This window comes from Rousettus aegyptiacus, unplaced genomic scaffold, assembly GCF_014176215.1.
Source record: "Rousettus aegyptiacus isolate mRouAeg1 unplaced genomic scaffold, mRouAeg1.p scaffold_m13_p_1, whole genome shotgun sequence".
Lineage (NCBI taxonomy): Eukaryota > Metazoa > Chordata > Mammalia > Chiroptera > Pteropodidae > Rousettus > Rousettus aegyptiacus.
Window position 1 is genome coordinate 176,937,130 of NW_023416284.1, and position 18,128 is coordinate 176,955,257.

General features: G+C 46.1%; 1 protein-coding gene across 3 annotated transcripts in view; it reads right to left on the minus strand.

Moving 5' to 3' along the window:
• The window catches only part of CNKSR3 (CNKSR family member 3), a 77,077-nt gene that overhangs the window by 47,117 nt on the left and 11,832 nt on the right, over positions 1–18,128 (minus strand). Inside the window, exon 1 of one of the 3 annotated variants that reach the window (XM_036222899.1) lies at positions 3,789–12,133. The exons of the other annotated variants lie outside the window; for them this stretch is intronic. The gene's annotated coding sequence lies outside the window, so the exon portion shown is untranslated. Of the gene's footprint in view, positions 1–3,788; positions 12,134–18,128 lie in introns of those variants that run through there. 3 annotated transcript variants of the gene reach the window in all.

Here is an 18,128-nt window from a genome sequence, read left to right on the forward strand (position 1 = left end):
ATCCAACTCCAGAACCCATTGTCTTCCCACAGGGAGGCGCAGACAGAGAAGCGGGAGAATGAACAAGCTCTCCTGAAAGAACAGATCAGAGTTACAACACACGCCTGGCCCTTTGCCACGTTCCCCATCCGGGCGTTATTCTCCTCCTGGCCGGCCCTCCTTCGCCTCCTCCGACAAAGCAGTCGCCCTCCTCAGTCAGGAGCCAACATAATCCTTCCTGCTTCATGAACTGACCCCTCCCCAGCTGGAAGTGGTCGCCTGTCCCAACTCCCATAGACCTTGCTGTCACCCCACCGGCCTGGCAAGTACAGACAAGCTTCAACTTAGGTATGCTGATCTGGCCGCCACGTGCCACACCTCTGACAAACAGGGCTGACCGCACCTTCCCTCAGCTCCATCTGAGGTACCTGAAAGCTGTCCCTTTGGTCAAAGGTCAGCCTTCCGGAGAGAGAAGGACTCCGGCGGGGCCACTGGCACATGGGCCGGCCCACGCTACCGCATTCTCTGACACATTCCCAGTACCGAAGTCCTTTCTCCTCCATCTCTTTCAAATGAGAATTTGAATTTTCAGAACGAAGTCATGTCCCCCTGTTACTCAGTGACTTACATGTGGCAGGCACCCAATAATCATTGTCAAAGATGATGAAAAACAATTTTTAGTACGCTAAAACCTCCAGCAACCTCACCTCACACACCTTAGAACCCAAAGGTAAACCAAAAGCCATCTAAACAAACAGTATAACAGGCCTGAGGATTTTTTTTTCACTTTGCAAACCCAGCAGCATCGCAAATAGAAATAATGATATCATAACCTTTTTTTTTCCAGATATCAACAGTTTAATATTAGAAAGATTTGCAAATTATAAAATGAGTCCTCTTTCTTTGAAATGTTAACATATGGGATAAAATAAGCCTATGCGATAAAGTTCATTCATACAACTTATACAGGATGTCTCATTAGAGACTCACCCAAAGTCTATTTACTCTCTATCTAGAAAGTAAATTAAGTTATTATGGTTGTTATTATGGTTCCCAGCCTTCAAGGAGAGAAGCTGCGTAAATTCAACAAAAGCACACGAGGGTATGCTGGTAGAAGCATCTGCTACCTAAAAACCAGGGGCAACTTCGAAAAGATGGCATTCTGGGGTCACTGGCCAAGGCAGTTACAAGTGTCAATACATTATCGTTTTGATAATCACACACTTCAATAATTACGCAAAATTCATGGACCATTGAATGCACTTTGTTCATGAACACAAGTAGTTTCTTTTAGAAAGATTTCTATATAAAACTGAAAGAAAAATAAAAAAACATCTAGGTGTTAAAGTGATAAACTTCAGTTATCAGGACATTCTGTGTATGTGGAACAGTTCATACCTTCGTCAAACCTGTAAACAGAATACATCATATCAGCTCTCAGAAAAACTGCAGAATGTCCACTTTCTTATCTTTTTTAATTTTGCAGACAACCCGACCGCGAGACACACACTGCGAGGAGGTCAGCTGTCTCGAAGCCTATTAAAACCGATTTTTACACAAAGAACCCGTTTTGTATCAAAGCATGCAATGCACTTCAAAGAAGGATAACTCATTCAGATTTCTCAAATCTTCCTATCACTGAGCTATCAACGACCGAAGAAAATGGTGACCGCCACGCACCCCTGGACAGCAGAGAGACGTCCTTCGAGAAACGCGTCGTGAGGCGATTTCCTCACCGCGTGAACATCGCAGAGTGCGCTCACACGCACCTGGATGGCGGAGCCCGCTGCACACCTGGGCCGTACGGTACAGCCTCCTGCTCCTGGGCGACAAGCCTGCACAGCCTGTTGCCGTGCGAAACAGCACGCCATTGAACCAAGGACAAGAGAAAACGATGCGGTCAACAGACGTGGCCGACAGGAGCCGCACGAGGCCCCTCCTCGTGCAACACGGCACACTGTGCACGTAAGCAGAACGAGTGCCCCACTCACATGAGTAATCCATTGTGCACTACGCTGTCACCAGGTGACAGGAGTTTTCCGGCTCCGTTATGAGCTTGCGGAGTACACGCGGCCCGTCGCTGACTGAAACGCCGTTGGCGGCACGGAGCTGTGTTAACGTCGCGTCGTCGTGACATCTACTGCAACGCCTGGGCAGCTCCTGACTTTTACGGTAGGGAACATGAATGCTCAGAGCTCCCCTACAACTCGCGGTACAGTTTCGGAGCATCCGCAGTAGGATGGCGCTGATACTAGCTACTGACGATCGACCAGGTCGACAGAGCTTGGGCCCGTCCTCGGTCGGCAGAGGGGTGGGACGGCCGACGTGCCGTTGGCTCTGGGTGTCATACACGCCACCCTTTCTAACACCCAGATACACTCATGCGACACCCCCTCCCCCGATAAAGCTCAGAGGATGACGTCCAAACTCTATAACGTCACTGACACGGGACACTGCCCGAGGCACTGGGGATGCAGCGGTACCCGAAGAAGGTCTGTGCTGTCGTGGCCTCCATCCTAACAGGACACAGGACACAGGCCACAAACACAATGACCTGCAACAGGTCGGCTGCTGAGTGTCAAGAAGAAGGCTAACGCGGGGAGAGGAGATGAAGAACAGCGCTGATTAGAGAAGGCTCCTCGAGCGAGGGGAGCAGAGTCCTGAAGGACCCACATGGCTGGCAAAGGCCCCCCAAAGTTGGCCCTAGGCTTCCTGGCCTAGTTCCATGCCTACCTTTCTCCTTCTCACATCCTACGGGCAACTCCAGCCTCTCTGAGTTAGGATTCGTTCTCCAAACACGCCTTGCTGCTTCCCAATTTCATGCCTTTGCATTGGCTTTTCTTCTGCCTGCAAAACCTCCCACACTCTTATCAGACCGGGCAAACTCCCTCTGTTCCTCAAGATTCCCCTGAGGCCTCTCCCCTCTTAGGAGGCCTTCTCTGGACACCAGGCATATGCCCCCCAGCCACCTCAGCAAAGTTCACCGGCCCCTCTTTCTGCCACCTGGACTACGAATTCTTGTTCGTGTCTCTGACTCCTTAGTAAAATGGAGCTCTTTAAAGGCCCGAGGGTGACTCTCATCCCTGTGTCTCCAGCACCTGGTCCTTCAAGACAGCTACACCTTTTCGGGACTCAGCTAACAAATGAGTGACATGCATGTTCTCTTTTTATAATGCCATCTTTGAGGAGATCTGCCCATCTGAAGGAAGCCCAAACCCATGAATGCCCTGTATTTAAAACTCTCTTGGAAAACTGGCACTTTTCTTCCCTGAAAGTTGCATGTTTTAGAAGTCTTGAGTTCCTTTTCCCTATAAAAGTATCTTGACACCTAGCCATGCGTCATGGCACACGAAGCAGCTATAACTCTGCAGTTGGAAAAACACTGTGCTGTGGAGGAAGAAACCCTATCTGCCAAGACACTAAAACCCTAGCTCGAGACATAATGAGAATGTAGGGCTGGACGCAATGAAAGCAGGTTATATTCTGCTTTATGGCCTGGGACCGTTTTCACAACACTTTCTTTTTTAGGAGGATAAACTGTTTCATAGTGGGGAGGAACACACACTCGTTTTTGGCTTTTCTTTTCCTACTGCTAAACTCTGGGGCCTTCACAACTCAGCCTACACCTTCCCCAAACTCATGGGACCCGAGCAGAATAGCTGAAGAAGAAAAAAAAAGGGAGGAAAACACACACACACACACACACACACACACACACACACACACACACACACACACCAGGACATACGACACATGGCTCTCAATAAAAAGACAAATTCTGGGTAAGAAATCCTGCCTTTGGTGCCAACCTCTCTGCCAACTGTTTTACTTTCCATTCTGTTTTCAACATTGGGCAAATCAAAGTTTTCGGAGACAGAGTCTCCCGTTTCGGCGTAAGGATGCTGGAGTCAGAATCAGGTTTTCGCTGCAGGAATGTCCGCGACATGTCATGAGGACCAGCCCGGGCCAGCTGTCCCTCCTCAAGCCCGAAGCAGAGTCCTGAAAACGAAGACCCTTGAAAAATAACAAAGGAAAGCGTCAGCTGTTCTGTCCCGAACTCCAGCACAAAAGAAGGACTTGGGGAAATCGTTTCCATATTTCACATAAACACAGATCTTACTGCAGCAGCCAGGAATGCATGAGTCACGCAAAGGGCTGACAGCGATTACCACACAAATCGAGCCCCTGCTGAAAATGAAAATCGGGACGAGACGGAGCAACGCAGAAACTCCAGCGATGGTCGTCTCTACGGTGACACGTTTGTGTTTACGCATTTCAAAATGGCTTTAAAGAAAAAAAAAAATCACATATCCTTTCCTGTGGGATTCTAACGTTTTTTGTTCAAGAGGAAGCACCTGGAAAAGACTTTCAAACATAAAACCTTATGCCGAAGTAACTGGAGATTGTGTACTTGTAACTTACTATAACTGTATATTCTGTGTCCCCCACCCCCAACACCCAGGTCCCCAACTCCTTCACACTGTGGTTGAGTTTAATTCTGCCCTTGAACAGATCTGGGTTTACCGCAGGGCTGTGTTCTTAGTAGGGGAGGAATGGAGACAAATAAATCACGGAACGACTGAAACTCCAGAGGGGTACTTTTTAGAAAAGTAAACTTTCCTTTTGTTGACTGTCAGCAACAAAAAGTTAACCCGGTTGAACAGTGTCGAGAACCAGAACGGCTGGGGCCGGGGCCATCTCATTTCCTGACAAAAGTACACAAAAGAAAAGACATAAAGACACCACAAGCCCCATTTCCTGAACCTTCTTGTATTCCAGGACATGGGCGTCTCATTAATCCTCATAATAACCATATGATGCATTATCCCCATTTTGCAGATGGGGAAGCAAGCTCCGAAGGGCTAAGCTAGCTCAAGGTCATACCAACAGTAAGCGCTGGAGTGAGATGTCCACAGAGGGGTTTCTACTCTGCCCCAGGCTGGCCTTGCCTTCTTCCTACTGCAGGTGATGCTCTCATCCTCGAGTGCGACTTCCCCATGGCAAGTAAAGCCGGCAAGTGTGGGAGAGTCCCATGAGCAGAATGTAAGGGAGCAGAGCTGTCTCCTTGAACTGCCCTCTACGCAATCAAATCAGCTGACGCTTAATAAATGAAGGAATGCAGAACATAAATCTATGTCCGAAGGACCCCTATGAACCACTGAGTGAGCATGTCCCTGCTGCCCACTGTCAAAGAGGGGACACTACTGAACTGTAAATAGCAATTTCACATCCAACAGAAGCTATACCATGTTCTTTATATCCCACAAGTCCCCGTTTCCTTGAAAGCCAGATTAAAATAACTGTATGTGCCACAACATCTAGACATTGTGATTTCTTTATAAGGCCATGAGTGACCCACATCTTCAAGAAACTCAAAGGTCCTTCTAAAGCTTATTTGATAAGGTAGTTCCAGTAAAAGATCTAAGTAGCTGACCACGAAAGTCCATCTCCTCTGTAAAATTCCCTTCTTTAAGATGGCAGCTGTCAATGTGAAATATAAGAGACCTGATGTCTTCAAGAACAGAGAAGATTAGGAAAATCGACACATATTTCCACGTGTCCTTCCTAATCGCGTCGTTTTTCTTCTTAGACTTTAACAATTGTATGTATGCCTGTGTTATTTTTAAAAGAGATCCAATGACCAGGTTCTGGTCACTTTCAAAGCACTGAAGGAAAAGAATGGCAGCAGGCAGCTGGCAAACCGTCAAGCCACTAAGGCGTCTTCCCCCTCTGTCTAAACAACACGCACTGAGCTCGTGACGACGACATTCCAGCAGCAATTGCTGCTCTTGGGACAACTGCTAATGGACTTCGGGGAGCAGCCTCAAATGCCATGGTCTGTTGGGGTTCAGACATCTCAAATATGCGATATAATTTTGGCGAGTTGTCATCAGACGCTTCCCGAGATGTCAGCAGCCTGCAAATGTATGAAAACGATGATCTGACCCATTTCGTCTTCCAAAGCGCTCCCCTGATCAATTCTGGGTCCCACTACTCGGTGTTGAAATTCAAAGAAGTTGCTTTTGAATCAAAAATTGATCGACCTCTCTTAAGCTTTGCAATATTATAAAAACAAGCTTCAGATAAAGATACAAGGCCCCCATGCTCCTCATGTCTTAGTCAGAGGTCTCAAAGATGATGCATCAGGCCTCTCATTTTGATACGATCCTGGCATAAGAAAAGACTAAATGACTGTTCAAAGTAGAACTGGTGCCTCACTCAGAAACACTCACAGCAAGAGATCACTTCTGCCCGGTCGGGCTGACCTGGTGCCGGCCAGCCTGTCATCAAACGTCCTCAGTCCGCTCTTCACCACCCGTGAGGGTGGACCGGGACAGGTTCCTCTTCCTAAGACACACCCGGATTTTCATACAGCCAATCCTCAATTACTGGTAAAGTTAATTATGTCTGATTTTATAAAAGCCACTTCTAAAATGTTAAGTTTAAATAGAGTGATACGGAAAGATCTTTAAGACAACTTTAAACGTAAAAACAAACAAAAAAACTATGGCTCAGATTCAAACGATGGATGAATCCATTTTAAATAAATGAAAACAATTCTACATAAATATATATAAACATTTATGCAAATTGCCTAGGAAGGGTTCTAGAAGGTGCTCTGAAAAAGAAGAGTTTATTAGCAAAGGGGAAAATTAGATAATTTTTAATTACCTAGAGTTATAGTGTTTACATTTTTTTACCATAAAAAGTATTTCTGTATCACCGGAGAAATAAAAATTAAATCTGCCGGCAACAGAGACAATGGGAGAGGAATGAGCACATAGAAAACAAATCACATTCCGCGGCCTCCGAATGTTTCATCAGAGCAAACTTTCCATCGACATTCGTGTGGTGACCAAGTTGCTCCATGAGGGAGCGTTTCTGTCCGCCACGTGAGAAGCAGCTGCTTCCTGTCACTCGTTATCTGTTTCCTCCAGGGCCGTGAAAACTGAAAGGCGGTTCTTTCTGGTTCCGGAAGCCGAACATGTAAAACCTGCCTCCACACCTTCACCCCAGCGGCATCTGGGAGACGAGGCAGGAAGGCTCCAGACGCAACCTGCTGCCTTTACATTTCTGAGTCCCAGACAAAGCATTATCCCTGAACCTTCTTCCCTGATCCCGTCTAAGCCACTGAGTTCCCCCAGGCACCTGACAGGCCACACTCCTCACGACTCCTGCACAGTCACACCAGCCATCTTATTCGAAGACATTTAACGTTCTTTTGCCTAAAAGAAAACAGAATCGCTAGTGAACTTTCGACGTTTCTTTCCATTCTGAAGCTGGCTGGAGAAGGCAGACAAGTGAGGACAAACTATTGATTTCTGCAACTGGCCGTGCTCCCTCTAACAGCTTCTCCCTCCAGCACCGTTTAGTTTCCTAAATCTTCACCTACAAGGACCCACTCTCGACCCTCATCTGGCTGGCAAACTCCCCTTTGCCCTTTAAAACTGCCCTCGAACCACTGTCCTCTAAACCACACACACACCAGATTCTGTGCTTCTCTGAATGGCTCCTCGACCTGTAAACACGTCCATCACCGAATGGACCATACCATATTGGGTAACAATTAGTGTTGGCATCTCCTGGCTAGACTGAAAGCTCCTGATCACTGGATCCCCAAAAGCTGACACTGAGCCTAGTACATCAGAGGCTCGTGGATCTGGACAGTGGTATAGACGGGAAAAGGGCTATGAGGCCCAGACGACTGCTGGTGGGTGGGACCGAAAATTTTCCAGGATTTGGGGGTTGGAGGCCATGCGGCTGAGGCTAGGAAAATAGTGTCATCAGAAATATTCAGAACCGGCACTCCAGAGAATGCAGATCTAGTCTAGTTCCTGCCTCCTCATCTTAGCCATGAACTTTCTGAGCCACAGTTTCGTTAACTATACAATGAAACAATTTATTCACTCAAAAGAACATGTATTTGGACTGCACGATCTATGGTTATCACCAGCTCTCCAAATTAGAGTTAGTGATGAGGAAAAAAACATGGACATCATGGTGCTGGAACCGCCGTCCTAGCAGAAGTCAAGAAATACCCCCTTTTCCCCAATACGCGGCTGTCTTCCGGTTCACACCCCTGAACAGGATTAGCATCTTAGCACCACCAAACACTTAGATTTCTCCACCGTAAGGATCCTCCTGGTCTCCCTGATCTCAAACCTAACATGATTTTCTCCTGCACCTTCCCCTCCAACTACAATGAATAAAAATGTGAAAATAAAATCAAGTTGCTGTCATCTTAGCAGAGGCGAAGGCCTCGGTTGCAAATTTGAGCAGCAAAGGACACTGAGAGGGAGCCTGAGTCTCCGAGGCTTCTGAACGGGCAGCAAACAGGCCCCACAGGCCTCGTGGCGGCTCCTGACCTGATCACTTCGGGACTCTGCAGGGGGTATTTTTAACTTGACTCATGACCCCTGCCTTCTTAGAAAGCAAAACTGCCAGCTCCGCTGGCAATCCCATTAGCTTGGATTTTAATTCTCTCCTTATGGAATTTTCTATGGATTGTTTTCAGCTTTTAAACTCAGTACACAAGTTTGAAAATGTATAGCATCTCAATTATTCTGTGCATCAACGTACTCACTATGGATCGCATTTCCCTATGCGCGCAGATCTAAAGCTATACTGTTTGGGGGGAAAGGGATAGGTACCTTACAAATACATATTTTTAAAGTAATACTAAACACTAACTAATTAGACAAATATGTTCAGCGGGAAACGGATCTAGAAGAAAGTAGGTGTCAGTCTCTCCAGGAGAAAAGGGCGTTCTTTGGCTAATACAGACTTATCCAGTTTGGGGGCAACTTTTCTACTTCAATCACTGATGAAATCCTGTTCTGGAAGCAGGCACACATGTCCTAAAATATAAAAACACCCCCCCTACACACACACACACACACACACACACATACACACAAAGGTAACTTACAAGAGGTTAACAAATCTGGTAAACCCCTAAACTTTTTATTTAACCCCCACCCACCCCAAAACGAGCACCAGATATGAGTCTCGCTCATAACCCAGGTCTCCTCTGGGCACTGACAGCTTGTCTCCCATCACGCCAGGCTCCTACATGCCAGGCTCCACCTGCACAGGCTCCTACCTGCACAGGTGCCTCTTCAAGACTGTCGGGGATCATTCTTTCTCCGCTTTGCACGTGGAACCTAAAAGTGCTTGGAACAGTCTGCAACTTTCTGCGAGTCTGACACTGAGGGAGGCCACTCGGGTGAGTAATGAACAGAAGTAATCTCCATTCTGATAGCTGCTCCCACAGGGCTTACAGGAGCAGATCTTACGAAATAACTTCTTGGCTCCCGAGAAGAGGCCGGGCGGGTTTCCTTAATGAGGCTTGGCAAGATGGGGCGCCTTCCATGTGGGGCCGATAGGCCAGATGATGACAGAGACTATTACTCAGTGGAATACATACTACATTGTGGACGCACCCAAGGATGACGGTCACACCCACCAGTATCAAAAGCCACGGCGAAGAAGGCACTGTAACGAGTCGTGGACATAGTGATAAAACAAAAAAATATGAACTCGAAGAGCCTGCGTTTGGCGACAACCTTCCCTCTGACTTTTAGTAACTGCACTCCGAGCATCACTGTGGGCATTTGTCAAATCTCAGAACACCGTGTTAGCGGGCTCATCCAGGAGAGAGAGTTAATCACCCTCATGTTGAAGTTTAAGAGGTAGAACTGGCACGTCTTCTTTTAAACATTCTCCGGAGGATATGTAATCCCATCTTCTCTTTATCATTCTTCCTATCAGTCTGTAACTTACCATTTGTAAAAGGCAGGCTACCTTCGCCTAATTCGAAACTATTCTACTGGAGATGAGGATTTTTCCCGCAGGATATGCCTATAGTCTATGCAATGAAAACAACGGCTAGAGTTTTGTTAACCACTTACATTTAGTGTAGTGAATACGTCACCTGTATTCTCTCACTTAATCCGCAACATAAACTTTGAAAATTTAGCAAAGCATGACCCCAAATCTAAAAATAAACTAGCTGACTAAACAACGTGCGCAAGGTGGCCAACATCACACATCCGATACGTGATGATAAAGAAGCAAAACTTAAACAGCCAGTCCTGGTCTCAACCATGAGGTTATACTACAGCGGCCACAGACGTTTAGAACGAGGGATGGCCACACGCAAACACACAAACACACGCGATCGTACCGAAGGGGGTGGGGAGGGGGACGAGAAGAGAGACTGGAAGGATAATGCATCGAAACATTTTCTTTCTAGGCAAAAACCTTAAGAGTAGAACAATTATCCCTCTATTGTAGGCAATTAAGAACAAGCGTATGTTCCTACCTTCATCCAAAGCGGACACATTCATTCCACTGAGAGCCGGATTCTTTAACAGTTGATTGCAACTTTGTCAGAGACATTACCTTCCTCCCCACCCCCACCCCCCACTCCCAGAAGCGTTTACCAAGGACTTTTATTGCACAGCCTAGCCCTAATTTGACATCCTTGACCATCTCAAGGGCAAATGTTAATCCTATCATTTGGCACTGGGATGAAAATAATCTTTTTCAAAGTAGATAAGGAATGTTAACTACATGAACAGAGAACAAAAATAAAAGGAAAAAGTAACAAAACTATTCTTTACATCTCATTGCAACAATATGTCGCTTTCATTAAAACTCTAGATCTATAAAAAGCAAATAAAACCAACAATTACAATAATACGATCTACAGTATGCAGTCTGCTTTTATAAGGAAAGTATTTTTAGAACGTTTTTGTAACATTATAGTTATATAGTGAACTCTAGGGATGATAATTGCCTACCTTACCCTACAAAATTCTTTTCAGATCTTCTGATGACAACTAAAGTCAATAGAAAAGACTAGCTGCCCTTCATTTATCACTTCCAGGAAGCCTACCACGACTGCATTTAATAAAATAGATTTTCTTGGATCCTTAGACTTCTCCCTGAACTCCCAAGGTTGCTTGTAGGCATTTACACTTTTTTCCTTTTTTTTTATTAATTAGTCTTAAAAATGTTCCTTTTCTCCTTAATTCGTTAGAGCATGATTTTAGGAGATGGAATTCCTACAGCAGAATTGAAACATGACATATTATCTCAAGTTAAAATTAATTTTAAAATCAGAAAATAGAAAAATTGTACCAATATGCAGGTTACCCCCATAAAATATTTTTTTGCCATATCCATTCTAGGGCCGTTTAAGAAAAGATAAAGAAAAACAAAAACGCCCTCTGGATGTGAAATAAGCCCGCTGATGTAAAAAGAAGTTACAAAACACAACTTCAATTTGCTCCAGTATACGGAAGAGGGTGTTAAATTAATGACAGTGATAGCTCCCAATGTCCCACAAGGGGCCCCATATTCCAGGGAGACAGAAAAACTGATATTTTTTCCCTAAGGATAACTATTAAAAACTAAAACTTTACCTTGTTCAATTACTTTCAAAACCACATTCCACTGGAGGATAATTGTGGACTGTGGAAGATGGACACTTTCCCAGACAGAGTATGTGTTTAACCCTGGGAATGGTGTGGCAAAGCCAACCACTCACAGCAGCCTGGGAAACAGTGCAAGGCAGGGGAGAGAGGGCGGCCGCGCCCTGCAGAGGTGGGGTCTCATCTCCTTGTTTCTCATCCTACCATAATCAAGTCCCATTAGTTTAAAGTATAATCTTGCGTGTTCTTCCAGAGTTCAGGACCTCAGAAATGAATACCCAGGTGGCAGCTTCCAGAGCTGGTAGAGCGGGTGTGATTCATGCCGGCCTGGGTCTGAAATGTTCACGGTATGTGTTTGCCAGATTTAGGGGTGAAGTGCACCAAGCTAAAAGTGGAAATGGGGGGAAGGGAGGGGCGGTGTGTCATACATGCTCAGACATCCTCTTGGGAGTGCCGAGTGGGGAGTGAGGAGCCGTCCAGACCCTTGCATGATACTCCTGACCACTTCTAGAGAACGAATTCCTACAAATGCTCCGCCATGGGCTGGCTCGCCCCAGGAGAGTGAAGACTCTGAACACATAAAGCCTGCATTATATGCTGAGCTAGAAACACTCATTAATCATTAATCAGCCATGGGCAGCAGATTCCAGGTGATAAAACACAGAACACGCACAGCCCAAGGTGTGCCGTCCAGGCCACACTCCCCTGAGCGGTCACTTCCTCAGCCCCGAGCCACCCTCCCACCAACCAGGCTCCGACCCTCTCCATCCCTCCTCCTGCCTCCCCTTTCCTCTCCTACTGCCTGGCAGCCCAACTCCTACCTCCTTTTTACCTCAAGTCGACATTCTCCGTCGTTGCTTCTTCTTTTATTTAATGAAGAGGTTTTTTTGTTTATTTGTTTCCTATGCTAAAAGTCCAATCAGTGCCACATTTCACAGATCAGAGAAAATAAGTAAGTACCCAGGAAATCAAGTTAATTTTTGCACAAAGCCTTGAACTGATATTTCTCCTTGAGATTCAGAGGCTCCAAGGGAGACATAGTGGTGCCTCCCTCATAGAATCCTGAATCAAATAACACACAGGAATCTTAAAAATGCGCACGCAGATGTACATATCTATGCACATATAAACGTATGAATTACGTACGTATGTACACACACACACACACACACACACACACACACACACACATGCTTCCTCCACAAAGGAAGGCCACTCAAGATTAAGTCCTTCATCGGTTTCCACCTGCTCCGAGGCACAAACAGGGAGGGCCCTGACCCCTGACGATCTAGCCGCCTCCCCACACACTGCCCCTCCAGCCTCCTCTCTCTCCACTCCACCTCATGGCAGACTTAGCACATCGAGTCCTTTCAGTTGCTAGTAAATGCCATGCTGTCTCTTGCCTCCCAGTTTCCTGACAAATATTTTCTTTCCCTTACTCTACACTCGATGACCTCCCGCTTAGTCTACAGGTCTCAACCTGGGTGTCACCTCCTCCAAGAAGCCCTCCACGCGGCGCCCGTTCGAATCTGAGTTAAATATTCTTGTGCAATCCTAGGATGCCCTGTAGCTTAAATGCCTGTACACTTGTCTGTGTACTCCACGGGATAGAAGATGCCAAAGACACAGAGACCCTGTTTTGTTCACTGCACCTAGAAGACATATTACAAATGATTGTTGCTCAATAAATATTTGATGACTTATATTTAAAGTCGACTGGTTTATCTCTGCTTGCACCAATTTTCCCATTGACAAATGGCTTCCACCTAAGGGCTGTAACAGACATTTTCTATATGTCAGGGGTCCCCAACCTCCAGGCCGTGGACTGGTGCTAGTCTGTGGCCTGCTAGGAACCAGGCCGCACAGCAGGTGGTCAGCGGGCGAGCAAGCGAAGCTTCATCCTTGCAGCCGCTCCCAGCGCCAGCATCACCGCCTCGGCTCCACCTCGGATCCTCAGGCATTAGATTCTCACAGGAGCACCAGTCCCTGGTGCCGGAAAGGCTGGGGACCACCTTTCTGTGTAATTTCATGGCATTCTGAATATGTCAGATAAATCTTACAATATATAAAGGTAAGTCATCAGCAACAAGGAATTCTTCCAATTCCTTTTGGATTCATCCATAACAAATCTTTTCTACCCAAGTATATAAACTATGAAATAACAGAACTTGGGTTAGAGATCTGTTTACTCTCATTTCCCAAAAAAAAGAAATAGAAAAAGAATTCTGCTGAATTCCTCTTCTCTACAGAAGCCACCAGTACACAGTCGTTCATCAAATGATCAAAAGAATGGCTTTGTTAGTACTAAACTAAGAGATTGCTTAATCTCCAGTGTACTGTTACCAGTTTGGCAAGGGCGTAACATGTCCCAATTTATCAAAAATTTAACTGCCAAACAGTTATCTATTCCAGAAGTTGATTAGAGGAATTAAAATAAAATGCATTCAGTACTCAAGTCCTACTGAGAAGAGGACAGCGCTGTGTTCACTCAGGAAGGTGGTTTAACATTGGTGGCCTCTCGGGACATCGATTCCCCTTCTCCCATTTGCTCGTGAGTTTACTCGGACTTTGTCCTCTGCAACCCGCCAGAACTACCCTGTCAAGTTCATCAATAGAGCGACTGGTTCCTCCACACGGCTCAATACGAGGGTCAATTCTCAGCCCTCCCCCTTGGGGCCTAAGAGCAGTAGGTGGCCCAGCTGATCACTCCTCCTTCTGGAGACGCTTTTCCTCACTGGCCCCGAGGACACCGCCCTCTCCCAGTTCTGTCTACTCGCTGGTAACGACTTCACGGCAGTCTTTGCAGGCGGCCCGCCTCCCAGGTTTCTTCTCTTGCTTGCCTATGCTCCCTCATTTAGTGGTATTGTCCAGTCTCAAAGGTTTAAAGTCACACATACCCCAACGGTCACCCAACCTCCGCCATTCACTAGACATGCATACCCAGCAACCTACCTCACTCGGTGGACTAACAACACGTTGCGCATTCGAAATCCAGATATTCCCTTAAACCTTCTCGTCCACCTCTCTGTAAATGGCACATCTATCCTTCCAACTCCCCAGCCCAAAAACTCCACGGGCACCCTCTCACGCCAGTACCGCATCTCTCAGTAAATCCCACCGGCTTTTCAGAACGCCCAGAACACGGCCACCCCTCACAGTGGCCACGGCTACTACCATCCAGCCCAAGTGTCACCTTTCAAACGATGACTGCCACGGCATCCTGCGTGCTTCCTGATCCCACCCTCGCCTCCTCAACCTTCCCAGCAGAACCACCACTGCAATCTCAAAATGTACATCTGACATCCCTCCTTGGCTCGAAACCCTCCGACGCCTCCCCAAAATGCCGAATTAAAGCCAAAATACGCAGAACGAGCCCTAAGGCTCTCCCTCGCCTGGCCTCCCTCCCCTCCCCTTCCATCTGCTCTCCTGCTCCCTCGCTCAGCTCCGGCCTCACCGGCCTCCTCGCTCCTTCAAGGCGTCAGGCACCTTCCTGTCTCAGGTGCTCCTACTCGCTCTTCCCTCTGCCAGGACCATTCTTCCGCGCGTCAGCTGCAGCGCTCACTGGGCTCTTTCCCTGGTCACCCTACTTAAGCTGCACCCCCACTCCCTTCCTGCGCCCACTTCTGGCCGTTCCCCCATAGCGTATCCTCTCTACGTGCTACAAGTTTTTCCGTAGTGCCTGTCTACCCCCACTAGAGTGTCGGCTCCGGGAAGACAGGAACTGTTGCCTATTTCATTCGCTGTCGTTTCCTCAGCTCTTGGAGCAGTGCCTGGCACGCAGTTGGCACGCGACAAGTACCCGCTGCATGGACGCACGGCGAGTGGCCGCCCTCGCCAGACTCAGGAGAAGGGCCAGTTCACAAGTCATTCTGTTGAGGAGCGTTAGAGCTACCTCTCTCCCGATGTGGCCTGGGGACACAGCCCTTCATTGAACATTTCGTTTCCAGAGCTGGAATTAAGGTGAAAGGCAAGTGCCATCATTTCAGAATGCCAAGTACACAGAGTTAGTGTTAATTTAAAAATCATAGATTAAAAAAAAAAAAAAATCAGCAAGGTTTAATGCAGAGCACTGGGAAAGATTTTCCGGGGGCGGACATAATCTCTCATTTTATAGTTGATCCTATTTATTAAAGAATCTGGTTACCTTTAGTGAAAGAATCAGGTTAACCTTACCTGACGGAAATCACAGAAAAAAAAAAATCGGAACTACTTCTAAGGGTTGGTTGGGCCGGTGATGAATGAGAACACAGGCCACGTCATGCCTGCTGAGGGAGGGCGGGCCAGCCCCTCCCCTCGGTGCCGGGCCCTTGAGGAGCCCTACACACCCTTGGTACTCTTCCAGTGGGTCCTGCTGCCCACTGCTTGCTTCGGCAACGCAGAGGAGGCACTAATCTCAGAGAACCGGTTCACCCACCCACAGAGCAACTGCAGCCAGACGAGGCAGCCAGACCTGCTTATCTCACTAAGCACTGGACAAGACTCTAGGGATTATTCCGAGATGCATTTTGCATTTATCAGCACTGATCTTCCATCTCCATTTACACACTGTCCTGCAGGACTCTAATCCTACTTTATTTTGTGTTCTGTGACTTAGAAAGCATTATACAGAAATAATCCTGAGTGTCATATTCATGTATATTGCATCATTTCACACTCAAGTGTGAGGGCCTGAATTTCAGCTAACACTATCCTATTTTAACACGTTTCATGTGCCAAACTGCATGATATTTGCACCTCATTAAAACATGAGACGATTATAGTGCTGCAGCGAGAGAGGGCACTTTCAAAAGGGTGTTTTTTAAAGTGTTTAAATCATGTAAGACGTTGGTACCATGTAAGGTGTATCATCTACAAACTAGAACATGTTTTGAAGTTGGTGTCTCTAAGTTATACCCACACTTGACCCTGCAAAAGAGCTCCTCCCAGAATTCAACACGCTTCGAATGGCACCGCCGCGCTAAGGCACCGAGGCACAAACCCTGGACGGTAGGGCCCCCTCTCACCACGTCCACATTCAGACCACGCAAAGGCTTCTGACTGCTCCTGGGCTGCACCTCTCTCGGCATTTCCTGCCTCCTCTCTTTCCCAAGGCCTCTGCGATAGCTCAGTCCCCTTTAACTCCCAATAAGAGATTGCCCCGAAGGCTTCCAAGAGCTGCTCACCTCTCCTCGCTTGTCTACAGTTGGGTAGCAATACACCTCCATTCGAACTCTATTTCCCTATTACCGCGTGAATTAAGGACAAGCTTCCTATAAGTCAGTGGCTCCCAAACTGTGGTTCACAGACTACCTGTGAAAGACGTGCAGAGCTACCTGTTAAAACAGGCAGCTCTCAGGGCCTCGCCATGCACCTGGATTAGCAAACTCTCTGACAGTCAGAGAGAGGAACTGTTTGGTGGGTACTAGTGACTCTTACACCTGCTAAAATCTGCGCACCAGCACCCAGAGTCTTGCATTCAAGCAACGTGGCTGGACACATCTGGCTGTGCTGGATTAACCAGGTATCAAACCAACGCAGACAAGACTAAAGAAGAAATTTAAAAGACAGGCTAGCTGCCCAAAGGTAACAGAGAGCCGCTAAGGCAGTCAAAACTTGAGGGGTCAAGATCCTGGAAAGAAAGATAGGTAAGTGAATCCCGCATTCTCCCCCACATTGCCCTTTGTGGCTCTACCGATTACCACACAGCCTGAGGGGGAGAGGCCAAGGAGAAAGTAGGCATTCTGAAAACAAGAGAAAAAATCATTTGATTATCTCAGTTTATACAGCAAGAGAATAAAAGCCACCTCTAATTCTATCATCCATAGATGACCAGTGTTGGCATTATAATGCAATTCCTTCCAGACTTTTTTTTATCTATATTCATACAATCTCAAAATTTTAAATTATGAGAAAACTAGAACCTAAAACTAAATGACCATTGAAAGGTTACACAAGCCCAATTAAATATATTTTAAAATCCATCTTTCTCCACTCATAAAAAAAAAAGCCCAATCAAATATTTTAAAAAGAAAAGAAATAAATACAGTATTCTCTAGTGTTTTTTTTTTAAGTGGTAAAATTACGGGTTGAATTTAAGAAGAGTAATTCAAATCATACAGTTAATAACGTAAATGTTTTCCCATTGCCCTTGAAACTTACTACCAGGCCCAACTTATGTTGATACCTACACAAGAGCAACTAAGTGAGAGGTCAGGTTCTGGAATCTACCATTTCTTGATTCAAACCCCATTTATTAATTATGCAACCTCAGGTCAGGGCTTGGTTTCCTTAACTCTAAAACGAACACAATAAAAGTGCTGCTGTCAAATAAGCACTATGAGGACTAATGAGATAATTCATGAAAAGCAGTTGCAAAGGCCTAGTACATAGAAAAGCCCAATCAATGTCACTTGCTAACTGCTGCCCACCTACGAAGCCGTCAGCTTATGGACAAGGCTTCATTTGTACCTAACTTACCTTCTGTCTCTAGCATGAAACTGAGTAAACGGTACAAGAGAAAGGAAAATACATATTTTTTTTTTATTTTAAGCTTCTTAAAGGGGATTAATGGTTGAAATAAAAAATTAACGAAGGTGTAACAAAGATCATCTATAATGAATATATATGCGTACATGTAGTCTGTATACTCATGTATTATGTATGTGAAAATATGTAAATATGCATATATATATATATATATATATATACATATATACACACACACATATGAAT